Genomic DNA, 21333 nt, shown 5'->3' on the forward strand with positions numbered 1-21333 from the left:
GTTGCTGCTGTGGTCCACATCAGCTTCTGTTGGGTGACTCTTGACCAAGTCTGTTGGGGCAGATTACACCCTGTAGATTCTTGGATTGGGACTTTTTTCGTTGTAGAATGTAGAATACTTCTTATTGAACATCTCGGACTGTTTTCTAGAGTGTGCCTATTTGTGATGTGGTTGTGGGGAAAAAAGCTATAGCAATACGTTGTACAGATCTGCTTTTTTCTACGTAATATATTGGCCTTTGATGTCAGCAGAAATCATAGAGAATGACTACATCGGTGCAAGTACATATTCAAAGTTAACACGCACCAGAAACATAGCTGAGAGTATCAGAGGTATTCAGGTACAGAACCTTTTGCGGTGAATTAAGGAAGATAAATTATCATATTTTTGTCTGTTTCAAAGGGAGTCATTTAGTTCTGGAGATGGAGAGATCACAATTTAAAACCCATATGCGACATCCCGATTCTTGAAGTGCTGTTATTGTGGCCTTGATGTAAATCAGAGTGGTTTAAAAGATGTTTATGTTAGCTGTTCAACACCTGCTGAAAATTAACATCACATAGCTGTAATCTTCCACTTCTTTATGCTCCCTTCAAGCGCCGTTTCTGTCTGGGATGGAAGCGTGTGGGCTCTCATTGTTGACCCAGTTAATATTTGATGAATTTGAGAGTCAAGAGAGGAAAACTCGCCTGGGCAGCAGCAGCCAAAATCCGGCATCTAGTTGTAGACTGCATGTGAAGTAAATAGGAAGGGAATTTCATTCAAACGCAAACAGGTGATGATCTTCTATAAATGTTTTTGCTGATAAATTAATTTTTGAAAGCTGTTTGCATTTATAGTCAATCATGAACTAGAAAATGTCTTCTCAATGATTTTCAGTTAACATTGAAGTCTTTCATATCGTGTTGATCTAACAAATTTCACAGTTAAACCACATAACAGGCTATATATCAAACACATGATATGCAAGGGTGGAGTGCCCAATCAAAGGGGTGAGGTAGAAGGTTCCTGTTCAGTTTGTGTATGTATATTCCTTTAGATTATGGTAAATCTTTGCTTTGTGATATATAACCAGAAGAACCGGGATGGATGAATTATGCAGATTTAGCTGTGAATACTAATTATAAGTTTTATATGCATTTTATTTTTTTTAATTTCCTTTGTATTTTTTAACAGTAATATACCTTACACTGTCATTCCATTTCATTATAGAGGACTCTCTATAGTCTTCCACTGAAATTATTATTGCCATTGTACTCATACATTGCAACAAGAATTGTTGGCAAATGTAGACTTGCAGTGAATCAATTTCCTTCCTATAAATCTAGACTTATGGTGACATTAAAACAAGACTAACTTACAATCAGGATTTGAGACTTTTTTTTTTTCATTGCAATCTTACAATATAATAGCATAACGTACTGGAACTTCACTGAATTTTTCTAATGTGGACTTCATGGATTTGAAGTATTGTCTCCATAAAATTTTGTATGAATCATGAATTCTCCAATTTTTCATTCACAATTTAATTCTTTTTTTTGTTGTTCCAGATTATAAAAAAAACCAAAACAAAACAAACCCAACCTGCCCATATTTTAGTCAAACTGCAAGCTTTATTGGTCATTAGGATTTTAGGATATAATTTATTTCACCCAAATATCTGAAAGGTATAAAGCTCAGTCGGTAGTGAAAAGTCAGGGGGACATTCGGAGGATGGTGCATACTGTCCTCATTTATGTATTTCCACAGCGCAATTCATCCAACCTCTCCCTTCTGTTTGGCTTGTAGGTGTAGACAGTTTGTGATAGAGAAGATGGGTTTCATTCCTACCAGTTTTTTTTTTTTAATTGCGTAGGTTTTCTGAGCATGACTTCTGGTTTTTGTTTGGGATTTTTGGTGGAAGGGAGGACATAGTAAGCATTTGTGGGGGGATGGAAAATGAAAGGGACTAAAAGGCAAAACTGACTCAGTAGAGATTATTTGTGAATAGATGTAAAAATAATACACGTTATTAACAATAAAATACATGTTATTAATAATAAAATACATGCTATTACCAACTATGGTAGGGGGGTTGGAACTAGATGATCTTTAAGGTCCCTTCCAACCCGAACCATTCTATGCACATACAATTTCTGTCTTAATTGTGTAGTTACAAGGTTAAAATTTCTAGATACCCAACTGCTGTTCAGATGCATTAAAGGACTGGAAAATTAAAATATATGTTTCTCATACTCATGACTTTTGGGTTGCTGTTTATATAGATCCTAATAGTTTTTAAGTGATGCTGGTGTTGTGGTTTAGCCCTGGTCAGCAATTAGAACCACGCAGCCGCTCGGTCCCTTCCCGTGGTTGGGGTGGGGAAGAGAATTGGTAGATTAAAAGTGAGAAAACTTGTGTGTTGAGATAAAGACAGTTTAATAGGTAAAGCAAAAGTCGTACATGCAAGCAACGCAAAAAAAGAAATTAATTCACTGCTTCCCATCATCAGGCAGGTGTTCAGTCTTCTCCAGGAAAGCAAGGCTCCGTCACACGTAATTGTTACTTGGGAAGACAAACACCATCACTCCAAATGTTCCTCCTTCCTTCTTCTTCCCCAGCTTTATATACTGAGCACAATGTCACATGGTATGGAATATCCTGGCTGCGTCCCCTCCCAACTTCTTGTGCCCTCCCAGCCTACTTACTTGCAGGGCCATGTGAGGAGCAGAAAAAGGCCTTGAGAGCTTAGCAACGACCAAAACCACCAGTGCACTATCAACACCATTCTCATCCTAAATCCAAAACATAGCACTATACCAGCTGCTAGTAAGAAAGTTGACTCTGTCCCAGCTGAAACCATGCCATCTGTTTCATATCAACAGCTAATGAATTATACCCATGTTCCCATGAAGCTGAGTTAGGCCTGACAGAAAGGAATTGTCAAAGGGTTTTCTTTTTTCTGAAGTGGTCCTTGCACCAACTGCAATAGACAGAGTTTATTTTATCTTTTACCTCTTAGTCATCTTTTAGAGACCTGGGAGTGCCTTTAACGGGTGCCTAAGTATATTAGCTACATCTCTACAAAGCTGTAGTGATATAAAGTTGCTTCAGTGCACAATACAATTGCAGCCATAAATTCTGTTACTGTAAATGAGAAAATAGGCAACTGAGAAGTAACTGAAAAATATTGTTGTAACTATATCAAGGAGAATTGCAAATACATATCAAAATGGTCATGTCTTAGTGTCCAGGGACTATTAGCATGTAGGAGACTGCAATGTGAGATACGGTGTTAGATAGTAGAACTTGAAATGTAAAGGTTTTAATTTAGAAGCAGCCTATTACAGCCTTTTAAACTGCATGATATTTTTTATTATTCTATAAGAAATATTTAAAACATACACTTGATAGTAGTAACATAAAAGATGTACCTTCTATTAACTAGTTTTAAATTATTTAACCAGTATTTTTAGTGTCCTCGTTAATGAATGAATTTTATAAATTCAGGTTGCTGGTGCATCTCACAGATAGCCTTACATGTTAAAAGTATTTGAGGACAGAAAAGAAAATGTCTTGCCAATGTGTTCTCAATAGCCAATCTACTGTCTAGACTCCTGGTAAAGCCAAGATATTGCCAGTGCAGCACAACATAAAGTTTAGTGCATCCTGTAGGAGACAGTGGGAAGCCAAGGCAGAAATCTAATCTTGTGTTATGAGTAGTACATGTGATGCTAACCAAATAAAAGGATTATTGATTATTTTTTTTCTTCTGTCTTCTCTTTGCCATGTCCAGCCTGTCTATCAGTCTAACTTCTTGTACTCATCCTCGTTATATGTATGTAGTTTTTTATATACAGGAAAAGTCCCTTTATTTATAAATAAAAAGCCTCAGCTTCATGTAAGTCAATTTTTTAAATTAACTTATTTTCAGAAAAAATCATCAAGATAAATCACAGCACATAGAAAACAAGGCCATATGGAGCTAGAGTTGAGTCCTTTACTTTGTCAGGTCTGCTACTGTCTGTAAGAAAACATTTTGTTTAGGCCCTGTTCTGCAAATAGTTTTACACAAGGGCATATTCAGAATTTCTGCCCCTATTTATAAACAACATGAATCATGCAAGATGATTCATGAGCGTATGCAGAAGTGTGGGACTATACTTGTAAGGTTAGAGAACTGTTCTTGCTCAAGAATACGCCCTAATTTATAGATTACTTGAGTGATTCCTTGCCAATGTGATGCTGTGTGCTATGCCTGTGCGGAGTTCCCTGGAGTAAAGGAATCAGGTGCCCAGGGCGGAGAGGTGTCCTTTCTTCAATCAACCACATGGGGCAACTACTATGAACCAGCTGGCATGACCATGCATATTAGCTGGTGCTCATCAACAGAGTCTTGTTCCTGACTGTGTTGAACGTGTGACCTCAAGTCAAGGCGTTTGAACCACCTTTTGAGTTTACAGTGGAATAGAGGAGTACCGAAATGTTTGTGCAGGTATGCTCTGGAAGCAAATATTTGTTACTAGCAAGGACAAAATGGAGCTTAACTTTTCAAAGGCTTGAACTGAAACTTGTTTTCAGTGACAAAAAAATTTAAAACACTTCTGGATAATGGAATTATATGCCTGGGTGTTGGCACTGATACCATGTTTTAATATTTGGCTTTAAAAATATGGTGTGATAGCATTTTACCTGACATAACAATTTGAGATCCTACAAGAAAGAAATAGATTAGTGTCAGAAAAAAAACAACAAACAAATCCCTCTACCACATCAACCCTACTTTTTTATTCATTATCCAGGTTTTCATAGACCTTGGTTCAGCTTCTCAAACAGTAGAGTGGATTAATAAATGATAGCTGACCTCTGGTTTTCCATGACTTTTTGGAGCAGATGAAATATGCTGCTTCTCTCACCTAACTACCCACCTGCAGTTGAGCCATCTTCTCTCTTTATAGTTAGTGTATAGAAATAGACAACTTCAGGGCATGATTCATCTGACCTATTTTTGACATGTACGTTAAAAGAGATAAATCATGACCAGGGAACACCCATTGCCCTTCCAACTATAAAGGGAGACCAGATGTCTCTTTCAGATATGAAGTACATTTAGTCAGATGAGACTTAAGCAAGGTTTGAGGAATGGACACTTTTAAACGTACAGTGAATATATATAGTCTGCCTTTTCTTCCAGGTATATAACTTAGTACCTGTTGTCGCAGGCATACTTTGGGGGAAAAAATAGCTTAAAAGGTTCTGCTATACAAATATGTCAGAACACACTGTAATGTGGGTGGCAAGGACATGGGATCCTGAAGTCTCTGTTTATAATATTTATTTCATAAGACAGGAATTGGAAATAATTCATATCAAAACTAATACGCTTTTAAATGTTTGTTATTACTGTCTTGGTTCTTGCAATGAATTTCACCATGCTTCCTGCCCTTGCTTTTAAGTGTGCAATAGGTACATTTGTCAAGGGGTATCGTAAAAGGGAGGAAGAACATTCTATGTTCATAACCAGAGACATTCCTATCAAAAATTTTATAGAATTTGAAGTCTCCATCTTTCAGTGTGTTCATTTTGCCTGTGAAGGCTTTAAAGTCAAACTCCACAAGTATTTTTGCACCCTGCCTTTCCTGTTCTCCATAACTAAAAATGTTAGACTGCCGAATTCTTACTTCCCTATTCTTTAGTGACGTCTTAAAAGACTGTGTGGTAGGATTATTATTTTTTTTGTGCGGTTTCAAACCAGTCCTAATGGTTTGAACATACCTAAACTACCAGCAATTTCTCAAAATTATTTATTTCTTTCTATCTAAAAAAGCCAGAAGTTTATTTTACGTGCAAGTATACTTTGCAATTTATCTGTCATTCTTGCATAATAACTCACAGAGCTTAAAGATAATCTATCATATTAAAAAAAAAAATGCAGCTTTTGAAGATTAAGTTGGCAAAATTATTTTTGCATCCGGAACAAGGGAAGTGATAACTATTATTGGTTTCCTTAGAGTGTGACTGAAGTAACACAGAACTATTTCACTCCCTATAGATCATTTCTAAATGCCATTGCAAATGAAAATATACACTTGATACAACTTTACACATATGGGAATTTAGCAATTAATGAAAATGGAGCAGTGGACATGATGGAAATTAAATATTCATGGTCTTAAAAGCTCAGGGTGTTGCTAACTCAGCAATGAAGCAGATAAAAGTTGTTACTGTATGTTTTTTTACAGACTACATATATCCAAAGCTTCTATTACATGATGTAGTCCTTTTTCATTCTCTTCCTAAAAATAGTGATGCTAGAGCAGGCGCTAATGGAACAGATATTAACAGATACTAATGAAAAATACTACGAAGAAAATATTTTTGAAGTTTGACTGTTCTGATGACTACTGGGGACAAGAACAAAATGTCTTTCTCTGACATTATAAGAAATCTGAAATGGAAAAATACTGCCCATGTGTTTAAAAATGTGAAAGTCTTTATTGATATTGGAAATAATTCATTGAAAACATTCTAACAAAGAAATTTCCGTGAGTAACAGGTAGCTCATCCCCAAACCTTTAGTTAAAATGTTTTATTTGTCTCATTCAAAATAAGGTATTAGAAGAGTACTGCCTAGATCCCTGCAATGTTCACCCTGGTAAGACATCTAGAAATATCCCAGTTTTCCCATCCCAGGGCTGATGTTTCCAGCGCTTCTGTCCTGTATCACAATTACTTCAGTAGGACCAGGATTTTAAGTCATAACTTTTTGTATTTAGCAGTTTCAAAAAAGAATAGGAATTTAGAATTAGAAGGGATTTCCTCAGTCCCTGAACAAAGTATCTTACTATTGCAGACAACACGTCATGTAATTTCTTTAATTTTTTTCAGTTTAATCTTTGTGAGGTTGGTGGTGTTCTGTTTCAGAGAAGGTGTTGTCCCTTTACGCTGAGGCTCCTCTAGAGCCTGACTTTGGATGGAAATTCGGATAACATTTCCAATGCATAACTACATAAAGACAAAATGGTTTTGTAGTTCCTACCTTTCCTTACTCGCCCCGCTTATACACTCTTTCTCACATACAGAAGCCATATGTCTTCTCAGTCTTTATTTTGCTAAACAAAATTCTGATCTTTCTCTTTCTATTCATGCAGTTTCCACAATTTTCCTAGTTTTATACCTGTATAAATTTAAAGCAGAGTAAAATTCCCTGTTAAAATCTCATAGTGTGGCTCTAACGTTATTCAGGACTTCTAGAGCTCTGTCATAGAACAAGGTGAAGTCAAGGCAGTGGGGCAAAAGATTTGCCTTACTCATTAGGAATTTATAGAATGTATAACATAGAATAAATACTGTCTGTATAGAGCTAATCGTCATATCAAGTAAAGACATCTAGCTAGCTGCAATCAATGGCTGTTGATTCAAACAACTGATAGGATTGGTGCTGATTTCTTTACTACTGTTGACTGCTTAGTACTTGGCATTGATGCTTTTAATTGGCCTGGTTAATTTATCAGTACGGACTTAGTCAAAATTCCTGAAACAGGGCCTAGGTGCAAGCTTTTATCTTATAGAGTATGATAGTTAATAAGATTTATGGTATGTTTTTTGTCCAAACCAACCTCTGTTTACACATATAGTGCCAAAAACAGATACAGGAAAAAGGCTTGTTCTCAGTAGGCAGTAAAAATGAGGCTGCCCTGGCATTCGTTGCCTAGGTTTTTTGTCCGTTGGTTTGTTTGTTTGTTTCATTTGTGGATTTGCTCTTTTTTTTTGGGTGGAATCTAAATGAATAGGTGTAGCTATAAGAATAAGAAATGTACTGTACCAATCACCTCAGGGACAGAGAACAGTCCTTGATTTCTATTTTTTAAAATATAGATGCAACCTTTGAGATCTGCTTGGTCTATGATTAACTGTTGCCTTCATTTTTTTATAAAATCCTCTGTTTATTAAGTCTGAGGAGATGCTCTTCTGTGACTCTGGCTAGAAGAACAGGTCTAGAAGATTTAAACAACACAGTACTATACAAGTCCGGTTTTGGTACATTTCCTATTCGCCACACTACAAAAATCTTGAGCTTTGTAGAAATAATTATGCTGCATGCCAGGCATCAGGGAATTAACATCAGATCTTAACAAAGTTGGGTTTTATTCATAATTACTTGTAACATCAATATGTGTGTAATGCTTTTCTCTTTCAAAACACTGCATAAATACAAGCTAATTAATTTTGGAATCTACTAATAAATATTCCGTTGTGCTCCAGAATTCTGTGGAGTCAGACTCGTGTGGGACAAAGAGGAGCCTACAGTGGCAGCCATGCCACAGGAGGACATAATTTAAAAGGCAGACAGTCAAAATTATCCTTTGTTCCAATTATTAGAACATTTGAAACTATGGTGCTGTCATTTTTACTAAAAATAATATTACATGCACAAGGCAGCCTCTTCTTGTGTAGTCTTTGAGGGAAAAAAAGAAATAACAGAAGCACAAGTGATACCCATTTCATTCCAATTAAAATATTCGGCCAGAAATAATGAAGAAAAGGTGAGTGATGTTAGGCGACAGATGTAAGATATTTGGCGGTTTTATTTTTGTTTTAAATGTACCTAGCATTTTACAGCAAGTTTAAATACCAGGAAGAGGTTGAAGTTGGAGGGAATAATTTCTGTTTTGAGACCTCAGCAAAGAAAAATGCCCATGTCTACCATGCTGAATTACTGTGTTACTACTGGGACAATACTCACGATAAAATCCAGTTGAAAGAGAGAAGTTTGTATGGAACGACTTAAAGAATACTGGGCTTTGAAAACCCCCAGAGACAATTTAGTCAGTCCATTAGCCTCTACGTAAAATTTCTGGAGAAATCAGAAGAGTTTGGGGTGACTCAGATCCAAAATGCACAACAGCCTGGGATACTGATGACTGTGATCGGCTCCGTCTCTCTCTGACTCAGTGAATATTATCTTTCATGTGGAAGAGACAAGACTGAGCGACAGAAATTGAATACATACTCCGATAATTCAGGTACTTACGGATACAACCCGTTTGGGGATCAAATCCTGCATGCCACATGAGTGCCCCTTCTTCTCAGCTTCTGATTATCACGGAAAAAAAAGGAGAAACACAATCAGGGGAAAGATATATGCATGTCTCCCTTTCTACTTTGGGGGCAGGAGGGAGGTTTCTCATGTGCAACAAAGTCTGTGTTTCCAGACTCCAGCATTTCTTCTAAAATGGGCTCTCCATTCTCAGGGTGCTCCATCCTGTGGGGTTACAGTGCTTTGACTGTGAGTTTCCAGTCTAACTCTTGTCTCAAGCTCACTGTTGGACTTATAACTGACAGTCAGTGCTGTGACTTTTTTACATGTACCTCTTTTTGCCACTCAGGTTTATGCTTCTGTGGTGTAATAAACTTGAATTATACACTGTGTCTAGAGACCACTTTCAAACCAAACTTAATAAATGCAGTCCCTCCATAAGCATTGCTCTTAAATCGGAACTGACAAGGTAGAATCTGTAATAAATGCATACTTAATTGACTGAACAACTCTAATTTTCACTCATTCATAGAATTAAATCCAGAACAAATAGATGTCAGTTTTAGAGAAGAGATGTCCTGCCTGTCTGCTACCTCTCTTCATATGTAACTAGCAGTCTGATCATGCAGGAATGAGCTGCTGTATCCTACTCAGTTTATTGATATCTCTGCTTATATCACTCATTTTAATGCAGATAATTGTTGCATTCCTAGAAGTTTTTATTAGCTACCTTGGCAAACATTTTTAAATAATTGGTAAGTAGTTGTTGCAAGTGACATAATGACTGCTTAATTAGCACTTACTTCTGTCTATGTACTTCAAGAAATGTGAGAAGACATTTTCTGTTTGACCCAACTTCAGTTAAGCCTATTCTACTTATTCTTTTTAATCGTGAGGTTGAGCACAATGTCTCATTACCTGTAGCTTAAAGCAAGCTATTAACTTCATTCAGCTTTCCCCAGTCTTGATGAATCTCCTCAAGATGACAATCAACTTGCAAGACATAGGAGCGGGTAAATATTAGTAAGGAAAGCTGCCTCACGTCCTGTACGCATAGCACAAAGATGTTGTTTTATTAGTGGATAAAACAGTTGGCTGTCAGGAAAGTTATCTGCCCTTTGCTCTCTGAAACTGTTGTAATTCACAATACAGCTAGCTGGAGGAATAGGTCACAAACAATTAATTTCCAAGCTCAAATAAAGTCCACAAACACTGACTTCAGTCTTTATCTTCCAGTTTTCAGCTCAGTGGCAGGCAGCGCCTTTGCATCCTTGTTCAGTGATCTTCTGACTGGGAATGTGGGAACAGAAAATGGTTTGAGTTAGCAGTATGGAGCTGGAGAAAGTAATCAAAAAAATTAGGGAGGAAGTGAGGAACGAAAGGGAGATACTAGAAATCAGAAAAGTAACATAAACATGAGAAGGGAAGAAGTATCAGTCTACCCCATCTGAAATAAAAAAATCCCAGCCCCTAACACAAAAAAGTCCAAATGACATCCCCAACCCCAATATAATAATCCGGGGGAATCTAGTGATTTATTTGGGAAGCCTGAAACCCATTTTGATGTAATTCAGTCTGAGCACTGATTCTCAAGCACAAATCTACTATAATTGTTTCTGTGTTTTGATTAGTTTTGAATTTTCTGTTTACTTCAGTTCTATTTTACTTAACTTCTGGCAAAAGAACAGCTGCTAAAATGGCAAAATAATCTCTAATAATCAGGCCTGTGGACTGAGTATTAAACGACGAGTCTCGTCCAGCAGATCTTGTATGCTGGAGCACAGTCAGCTCAGACAGCGCAGTTTCATCCAGACATGGGTCACTTAACAAAACCCATCAAAAGTCCTTCTACCTCTTTTCTTGTAAAAAGGCTGCATTATTAATAATGAAGGATATGGCCTTGCTTTCCAAAGACTCTTTATTTTTTTCTGCTGTTAGTGATTTGCAGATACAAGCAGTACCGCAGAGGTTTGATACCTGTAAGAGTGAAGAAGTTGAATTAACTGCTGGTCTGGTGTCAGAGAAAATGTTGTTGGAGAGAAAAAATTGGAGTTTTTAAGAAATTGAACCAAGAGAGTTATTGTTCAGCATGCAATTGCAGGGGACATCTCAAAACCACAAATGCTCCAACCTAAACTTTATGTAATGCTCAACGTCTTAGTGATTGGAAAAATCATATTATAAATGAAATTGCAAAAGTTGCAAAAGTCTTTTATCTATTTGAAATGCCTTTTCAAAGAAAAATCTTTTGAACAGTCTATTGATGTGCTTTTAGGGGTGCCGCTGGTGTTGCTTTTCTTTTAGAGTTTATATATGTTCAGAGTTTGTCCGCTTGATACTATCTTTTTTCCCTAAACAAATCCAGATGACAAACCTATCAACACATGTTTTAAGCTTGTCGTATATTTTCAGATTGACAGCTGAATGTTGTTTGGCACCATTGTTTTGCAGGGAGAAGGAATTTAAAGAATGAAACAACAACAAACCAAAAACAGTAAGAGAATAAATAGTGTAACATCTGTTCTAAAATGGAATAAAACAGTTTATAAAGGAGAGAATATGGAAGTTTAGAAACAAATTCTATTTATTGACACTAAAATTAGCAGCAGCCTAAAACGATTATCGCCTTAGTTACCATTTCACTGTTTCCCTTTGATAACAATATTATAATTTAATAAAAGTGGTTAATTGCTAGATTGTGATCCTAAAATTATTGCCTCTCCTTGAGTCTGCACTGAAAATATTTTCTATGAGATGCAAATGGATATTATCGAAATCAGAATCTAATTTGCCAGCTGCCAGGGAAAAAAGTGCTGGATTCAGCTGAAATACTTTTGAAAAGTACTGAAGCTTAATCTAAGTTTCTAGATTTCCATCCCTTCTAGAGTAAGATAAATTTATTACTGTCAAATGAGTTGCCCTGGAGATGTATGAGAGTAACTGAGAGCATGGAAAATGAGATTTTAAATACATATATCTAAGGATGAAGATGACATCTATTTTTGAAAATGGAAAAAACATATATTGATTAAAATGGCATTAATTCCTTCTCATGATGAACTTGATTCTTTAGCGAATAAAGGAGAGGAAATTATGATGCATATCAGGAAAGGTTTTTGGGCGCCGTTCCCCCGCCCCTTGTTTCTTACCTTTACATAAAATAGTAAAGTACATTGGAGTAGTAATAGCAGAGCCTTATTCTAATTTTTATATCATGATCTTGGTGTGCATGATTGTGTCTCCAAAGAAACAACATGAAAGGCCAAACAGGTTGCACTTGAACAAGATTTTATTAGGATCCATTCTACTCAAGATTTTCAGATAGACTCAAGTTCTGTTACGTGGAAAATAATTGTGGGAAGGGAAGGTGTAGAGTTTAATCCTAGGTTGCCAATATCATACTCACAAGAATAACATTTTAAAATCTATATTGTGACAGGCAATATAAGATGATAGGCCTAGAGACAATTTTTGCAGCAGTTTGAAATCAAAGTAAAAAAAAAAAAGGGTGAGAAGGAATAGTAAGAATGGGAACAAAGGGGTACTTCAGCACCAGCGCTCTTGGTACTTCTGCATCAGTTCTATGAAGGAGTGTAACCAGGATTTACATCTCCAGTCAATAGCAAGCTTGAGAGTTTCTATTTTACCTATTACTTTCTAGTTATGGGATGTGCTGCCTTTGAACCATTAACAGTGGCATTTAATTTTGAGAAGATTAGCATCCCAAAAGAAGAATTAGATTCCCAAATCACATTTTAACTTTAAAAAAAAAAAAATCACCCTAAAAACCCCAGCGACTGAAATAGTTTACATGTACAGTATGAAAAATAAGTTATCTGCTTGTGGACAAATACTCTGAGGAAAGTCACATCTGATCTGGGCTCTTCTGGCCAATAAAATTACAAAAGTATAGACACTGGACATTTAAACTGTGGAAAAACACTGTGCAGTGGTGAACTAAAACAAAAGCCTTCAGATTAGCAAAGACTGAGCATATTTTAACAATTTCAGAATGCTATTTTTAGTGATTCTGTACAGATCAAACATATATTAAGAAAAATACGTATTTAGAGATTTTCACTTTCTCTGTTTTCATTACATAATAGCATTGCCTCATACTAAAACTCTGAGAGAAAGATTAAAACTAATATAATCATGGCAAGCACTGCTTTTTGTCCCGGTTCCAAGAAAACAAGATGCATGTTGTATTATAATCTGTCAGTTCCCTCCCCCTTCCTCAGAAAATAACCTTGAGAACCTGCTGGATGATTTAAGAAATAAGAAGTGTGTGCAATAGGCTTGCAGAAGAAGCAACCAGAAGCCATATAAAATGTTTAAAGCCATTTGTTTGGTTCTCAGAAGAAGTTCCACTTTGCTTACCCGTGTCTCTTGGGTGGAAGGTCTCCTGTTCCCCCAGCAAACCAAGCAGCATGCACACCTCGGCAAGCCAGGAGAACGTGCTCTGCCTCTGCCTCATGAGAACTGAAAGCAAACTAAAATAGAAGATAGGGAGGAACTGGAGGAATCGTGAGGGGCGTATGTAGGGAGCAAGGAGTACTGAGGTAGAGAAGGAAGAGGATTTAAGTACTGTGGCATAACAAAAGGAGTTATGAAGATGCTCTTGCCATAGTGAACTGCAGTTAAGAAGCCAGTGGCTAGGAGATGCAAATCCCATCTCAAGTTTTACTTCTCTCACAGCTGACAGTTAAGGAGCTTCTATAGCAGACTTGCTATGACTCCTTTGTGGAAGGTCTCCTTAGGATTTTCTTTCCTTGCAAATATTCCTAAAGTTTGAAATCAAATATAGAAAATGCAAGTCCAAAGCAGCAAGCATGCATGCGCCTCATCTTGCTTTCAAAGCAAAGCTGGCCTGTGCGTGGTTTGGTGGAAAGCGCCAGGCGGTACGTCACTAGCGGTGTCGGTTAACCATCAGTAATTCTGCGTTATGAGAGATGGGGTGCTGAACGCGGCAGGGCATCAGTGGGACACATCTGTCTCATGGCTGAGAAACAGGCTTCTTCTGAATTATAATACTCTTGAAATGTTTTATAGATTGCATATTAATTTTGTTATGAATGTGTTCTCTCTTTACTTGTCATTTAGCAGAGAGAAAACTCTTTAGGAAATGAAACATCTCAGTTACAGAAATATCGCGTCATGATCAATACAAATCTCACGTGCCTGTGTAACGACATAAGTGTTTGGCCAGATATTGATTTTTAATTTTATTACTTATTTTTAAAGTTTTTTTTTTTTAGAAACAAATCATACTGGGTTTGGAAATGAAAAAAAAATATAAATTTGTCATTTGTCTCTTTTAATTTGGTTTCAGTTACAGAAAGTGAAGTAAGACTTAGTCATTAGTTTAACCAGCTGAATAGGACTGGCTCAATTAGCATCAGCTCCCATGTCAAACGTGGAACAGCATAACTAAGAGCAGTGCCTGAAAATATCTGGCATGTTAGTAAGAAATGGAGCAACAACTAATTAACAGAAGTTAAACATTCAGATTCTTGCATACAAAATATGTTGAAAAATGTGAATGTTGTTGGATTTTAATTGAAAACATAGGGATGTGGTACAGAAATATATTTGTAAAGTGAAATCCTTAAGGTTGCCTCTCTCACAAAAGAAGATATTAAACGTATGCTGTATAGCTTCCTTCACTTCTTGTGGAAGCTGAAATTTATACAGATGATTGCTAGGTTATTCGGTTTTCTACTGTGGGCATATAGCTGATAGCAGATTATGTTTTTGTTGTATCTCTTGAAGACTGGGGTAAGATCAAGGAGCCCAAACGCCGAACAAGGCTACTCATTCTTTTCTAGGAAAGCCGAAATGGAAGAGAAAATTGTTCACAAAGATTGGTTGTTAAATGCTGTGAAGGCAGGTGTCGACGTGACTAAACTTTGTGTGTTACAACCTTTTAGTACAGTAGATTGAAGACCAAGGATATATGAATCTCAGATCCTTGCTTAATTCAAGTTTGAGGCAAACGCTGTTTCTGTTCCACTCTAATCAGTTCCCGTTTCCTAAATCCAGTCAGAGACAACTACCATAGAAATCAACATAAAGCCCTTTTCTTAGGGATTTAGACTGCCCAAAGAAATAGTGACAGTTCTGGGGACTGTAATGGCGGTGGAGGCCACAACGGGTGGGTAAATGGATGAGAAATAAACATCTCAGTTGTTTAAAGCTGAGGACCTGGATGACTTCTATAACTGGAAGAAATTGCTGAGAGATCCTCTGAAGAAGGAAATGTAGGGCCTATGGCATGGATTTTGGTCCACTAAATGCTCATTTATGAAAAATGTGGGTGGAAAAAAAGCCAAACTGAACATCCTTTCCTGAAATATCACCCGTGTATTATTTCCTAGAGGTCCAAGCATATTTACTTTCCTTGCATGCCGCAAGGATGTTGGTTAATCCTTTATTTGAGGCTATATCCTGAGAAGAACAAAAGCTTTGGGAAATGGTTTTCTTGATTTTCTTAATTGATTTTTTTCCCTGTGTACTGTTTTACATTTTCATTACTATGTCATATGAAATGGTAAAAAGAAATAGCTTATTATTATTACTTTTGGTTTCTTTTTTAAAAAGCCACAAAAATAATTAGTGAAAATCCTTTTATTTGAAACTGATATATCGGTTTAAATTGTTGCATTTCATGCATGTTTTTTTTTTGACCAATTTTTCTGAAGAGATACCCTTCTGAAGCAGAGGTTATATGAACAAGGAATTTTTAAAAGCAAATTTAAATGTTAATTAAATCTAGGTAGAAGTACTTCCAGAGAAATAATGAATGTATTTCCTGCTTCTGAAGAACCCTTTGAAATACAGTGGATTAGGTGGTGGGTTAGAAAGATGGGGAATCACTGCTCCTGGACAAGTTTGAAAAACCCCAGACTTAGTCTTATGACAGTATTCCAATTAATTTTGAAGGATTATAATCAGCTGAAGACTTCTATATATTGAAAAATAAACTTCAAGATACTATTGAAAAAAATTACCTCCTTTGATGGTATTGATACTAAAAATATTTTAATAATATCTAAAAAACACTGTTTATGTAATTTTCCCTTTGGAATTTCTTTAATGAAGTAGAGTGAGGAAGCAAAGCAAAGAGGTTAATGATCTGACCTGTGCAGACAGCTGTATCCCACAGCATCCTCTAGAAATGGCAAGCTAATTATGTTGATAGCAACTGTCTTTCCTGAATTCCTCTTTTATTTCTTTTTTTTTTTTTTTTTAGGTCTCCAACTCTTTATTGTCTCTTAACTTGCATTTTGGTTCATGATTTAGGCAGTTTAGAACTTTTTTTTAAAAAAAATATATGCTCATAAAATGTACTAGAACATAAGAGTCTACTAAAGTGCATGTAGTTAATAATACTGACAGAAGTATGCCAGTCCAACCAACTAGCAAGGAATAAAATAAATAGCAATTAAAAAGGGGAGCAGAACCAAGTTTCAGAGTTCTGTCTCTCCATTTCTTCTGTCTCCTAGAATGAAAAGAGGCGAGTCTTGCTTATGTCACTGTTGAAGGCTTTGTTAAGAGAATGGGAAATTAAGGCAATGGACTATCTGTCTGTCATGAGAGAGAGAAGGCTGATCAACTTTTTCTGAAGCAAGAGAAGTTCTTGGGCAGCCCTCTGAAGGGTCTTTCCATCTAAGCTGAGGCTAAAAATGATTTGAAAGTCTTATGAAAGAGAAAGATAAAATAAAAAAAAAAGTAAAGCCTGGAAGTGTTCTAAAAGGGTTTAGAGACTTTTATCTCTGTTCTGAATGAATCTCAATTTATTACTGCGTCAGATGCTGGCTTGTTATTTAGTGCTTGGATGATTGCCTTGATGAGAGACTTCATTTTTCCCTGAAACATATTTTCTTTTTGGCTCCTGCTGTGGCTGCTCAGTTTTCCACTGATGTGACTCCCACACAGGAGTCCACATTAATATAGAAAACAGTGCAGCAGTATTCAGGTTCTGACATGTTTGTTAAAAGAAGCCCTTTTTCTGGAATATTGTGTCCTTGAGCTGCTCCCCAGATTGCTCCCCAGATTGCCACAGGCCGTGTTGACCCGAAGTGGGTTATATTTATTACCGTACAAAGAATTAACAAAACTGACCTACCACCTGCTGACCTCTAAAGGAAGAGATCCCATGCCGCTGCCGCCTCCTCCTCCTCCATGCTGCTCTCCCCCTGTCCCTTGCACTGAAGTTCTGCTGTCACCTGACCAGAGGATTCAGCCTGCTAATCCAGCAGGACTTCAACCCAAGTTTAAAAAAAAATAATAAAAGAGCACACTTCTTTACTGAGTGAGTTGGTGAGGTCAGCTGGTTGACACAACCAGCATGAGGGACCGGGAAAGCCCGCACAGGAAAGAGCAGAGGCTGAGAGTGAGGAATGAGTAGGAAGTTAGTGTTGCACAAAACATGTTGAGACAGGCTTACGTGCTCAGAGGTTTCATAGTGGAGCCCACAGCTAACGGCACACATTAACTCTGAAAAGCTGATTTAGGAGAAAAGTAAAACAACAAAGGAGAGAGAGAGAGAGCACAAAGGGAAAAGGAAAACCCTTCCCAGTGGCCAGCTGGGACAAGCAGTGACAGGACCCCAGGAAAAGCTCTGGGCATTTCTCCAGTGCAGCGAGTGGCAACAGGGAAGATGGTTTTTCACCTTGTTGTCCCCTAGTGCTGTACACTTTTATCAGGACTTTCTCTAACCCCTCCCCCCTCAAACTGGTTGTTCCCATTAAATGATGGCATTAGTGCTGACGGGGATACGTGAATTAGCTGGCAGTGAAGTGCATTTATTACTTGTTAAACTTGTGTGTACACCTATTAGGGGTTAATAGTTATTGAATACTTGAATTACTATTAGTTAATTGGTTGTGCACAGTGTTTTGGTTCTCTCTAATAAACTAAAATCTACGAATCAAGTTAAGGAGACAAGGGGAACCGAGGGGTCATTCTCAGACCAGTGATAGGTGTTTCCTGTCAGAGCCCACCACTATTCAGCCTTGCAGGTGCAAGGCTGTGAAAACAACAGTATGAGAACAAGAGTATGAGAAGGATAAAGAAAGAATAATACTACAGAGGCTCTGGAAACGCTGCCTCAACAGTGCAGGTAAAGGTTATGGGGCTGCAAGTAGCAGTCCCATAGCATTACTAAGACTAAGGCACTATAGTACCCAAGGCACTGCACAATATTTGGTGCTATTTCTGATGTAAATCCACTATACCATATGTTTTCTCTGCTTGTGTGAGAGTATTTGTTTTAACAGGTCAGGTTTCACACACTTTTTATTTGTTATTTTTAACCAGCAACTGTAGATTTTGTGAAGTTTTCATCCAAGGCTTTCAGAGTTATCATTATTGCTATTGTAACTTAAGAATGTTAATTTACGCTGTTGTGCAAAATATGTGTAATGACCTGATTTACTCATATTTACACATATGGGGAGGTCTGAAATGGAGTGATTTTCCTGCACCACAATATAATCCATGAGGTCAGTCTCCTACTTCATGCACCTCATTTTGTTAGAATAAAAAGAAAACCAACAAAAACAGCAACAAAAAGCAGTACCTTTCTTTCTCTTTCCTTAGAATAATTTCCAGTTAAGTAATCAGTTCTACAGTATCTCACCTACAGATGTTCTTTGCCCTTTATTTGCAAGAAGGAAAGACATGAGCAAGGTCAGGTGCTTTTACTCAACATTTAGAGCCTACCTGCATAGACATACTATGGAAGGGTTCTTCTAACTTCTTTCATGGCTTGTTTACTGATATTCCCCCGTTCGTGTGCTTTTAAGAGAGTCTAGCTTAGTCATAAAGGAGTTTAGTCCCCATATGCTCCCCATATGATAAATATAGGTTCTTATTCTGAGTAACCCCTTGGAAGAAGTCACTTCCCACCATTGTTGTGGAGATGAGGCTCCTGACCCTGATGTGCAGGTTCAGTAGACTAAAGAAGAGGTTTACGCTGCTTTGGTATTGTGGCAACTTGAATTGCAAAAGGGTATGAAATGGACAAAGGCATTTTTGCTGGTGTATAGGATGCTGCTGGTTAAATTCTCCAACTGACTTAACAGTCTCTCTGAATTATTTTTATATTCAAAACAGTATCTAGAACAGCAATGAATTTCCAAAATTATAGCATCACGTCCCATAGGAAATGTGGCAGTATAATCATGTTGTAATTTACAGCTTTTTTCTACTTTTGGTGTTTTCAGTAAGTGTAATTTATAGAACCTTGCACAGTTTATGCAAAAACTTGTTTTATTTGTGTATTTTTAGTATTTTTCTCTATGTTTGCTCAGCGCCAATTCTACTTGACGAGATAGAGGACCAATCCACGGTGTAAATACCCGGCTTTCTACAAATCATTTCAAAACTCTCCGAATGAATACGATTTTTCTCTCTTGCATGAAAACTTTGCAACTAGATACAAGCATCTGCTGCCATTTGGTCGAGACATTCTTCAGCACTTTCTTTAGATTGGGCTTTGGAGAAACAAGGCAAGACTTCAAACTGTCTCTTGTAACAACAGTGGAATTTGATTGCAGCATCTTTAAACTTCACTCCTGTGGAACAAAAGTAGTGCTGACATTGTCTTGCAAGTATAGTGGCAACATTTTTTTTTTATGTGAAACTATTTTGGACAAGTAAGAGGAATTTAGTCAAAACCCAAAACGTGATTTGTATGTTTTGACCAAAAAATTGTTACTTGGTTCCCTGATGACACTGATTCACTGCAGTGCAGTTAATAGATAACAATTTCCTGGCATGTTGGAGGTTTGGGTCTTGCACTAATTACTTAACACCGGCCTATTCTTCTGATCTGAGTCTCTTTCTGATGTAAGGTTTGTTTTATTAAGGCAGTATTTGGGGGGCAAGGGGGTGGGTAGGGGAACAGATTTTCTTCCGCAGCAGAACGAAAATAACATTTGCTATAGAAATGACAAAGGTTCTTCTGTGCTATTTAGCGTCTTTATTTCCTTTGAAAAAGAACTAGAAATAAAACAAAACAAGCAGACATAAAAAGGCTTAGGTTTCGAGTAACAAAGTGTTTTCAGTCCCTTCATGATTTTGGTGTGTTTCTTCTCTTATCTGCACTGTTCAAGTTCTTTGAGGTTCAATTCAGGGAGTTTTTTCATTTTCTTTCACTGAGACATCACTTAGTCCAAATTTTTTTTTTCTTCTTCTAAGGTAATAGAAATCCTGACAATTTTACTGTGTATTTATATCTGTACTCCTTACTGCAAGGAATTTCCAGATGCTTTGAATTTCCAAGACCACATTCCAATTTGAATTTCCAAGACCATATTTAGCCAAAATCCAAATTTTTCTCCAGAAGACCATATTATGGCAATGTTCACTTCAAGTCTTTAAGGTTCCCCAGGCAGCTACTTCCTTGATTATTTGGATATCTTACATAAATCAGTAAATCTAAGCTTAGGTACTCCTGCTTTAAGCTATACCAATCACTCAGGAGGTCCATAGTAGCCACATTATAAGAAACAGTAGCCTATGTCTACTCCAGGCATCTACTTTACTTTTCCATTAAGATTATTCTGCTTTTTTTTTCAACAAGAACACTGTCACTTCCACAGTTTTCAGCATTTTTCCCTTGGGTTTTTTCACAAGATCATTTTCAGCTGGGAAACCACTACAGGATGGCTTGTTTTCTTTTGAAGGTGGTAACTTAATTACATTCTCACCTGTAACCTCCCTCTCATCCCCTTCCAGCCGCAAAATGTGTTTTTCTTATGGGTCTTTCTCATGTCAGTGAGCCCTTTTTTGTCTCTGCCATTGAGCCCTATTTGAGATTCTTAGAATTTTTTGGATTCAGAAAGTGTGAGTTTGGGATACACAGTATAATTCTTTGTTATGGTAAGTAGCGCAGTATAGAACTCTACCTTTTCTGGAAATGGCATTTCCTGGACACTGCTCATCATTTTGTGAACTATTTTTGACATGATTTCTGTCAATTTGTCAAAAGAGCATGCTTTGTTCAGACTCTCTTTTCCACAGCATCATTTTAGATTAGTGTTGCTTCTCTGAGAAATCTGCATGAAGGAATTCTTGCAGTTTACAGAAAACTCATTTCACTGGAGTAGGCACACGGGAATCTTCTGCTTCTCCCCATTAAAATTAACTCAAGATCACTCTTTAGTTTCAGGGAGTGAAAGAGGAATGTATAAACTGCAAAGGCTCAAAATGGTCACTTTTAGCCATAGAGTCCTGGTACTGTATTGGCACGTTAATATTGAAATATAATAATCATAGGTATAAATCAATACTGTAGAAGTCACAAC

The 21333-nt window shown here is 37.1% G+C and overlaps 1 protein-coding gene across 1 annotated transcript in view; it reads left to right on the forward strand.

Moving 5' to 3' along the window:
* The window catches only part of KCNH8 (potassium voltage-gated channel subfamily H member 8), a 191313-nt gene that overhangs the window by 32065 nt on the left and 137915 nt on the right, over positions 1-21333 (forward strand). The gene's annotated exons all lie outside the window — the stretch shown is intronic.

The sequence above is a fragment of the Chroicocephalus ridibundus genome, chromosome 2, assembly GCF_963924245.1.
Source record: "Chroicocephalus ridibundus chromosome 2, bChrRid1.1, whole genome shotgun sequence".
Taxonomy (NCBI): domain Eukaryota; kingdom Metazoa; phylum Chordata; class Aves; order Charadriiformes; family Laridae; genus Chroicocephalus; species Chroicocephalus ridibundus.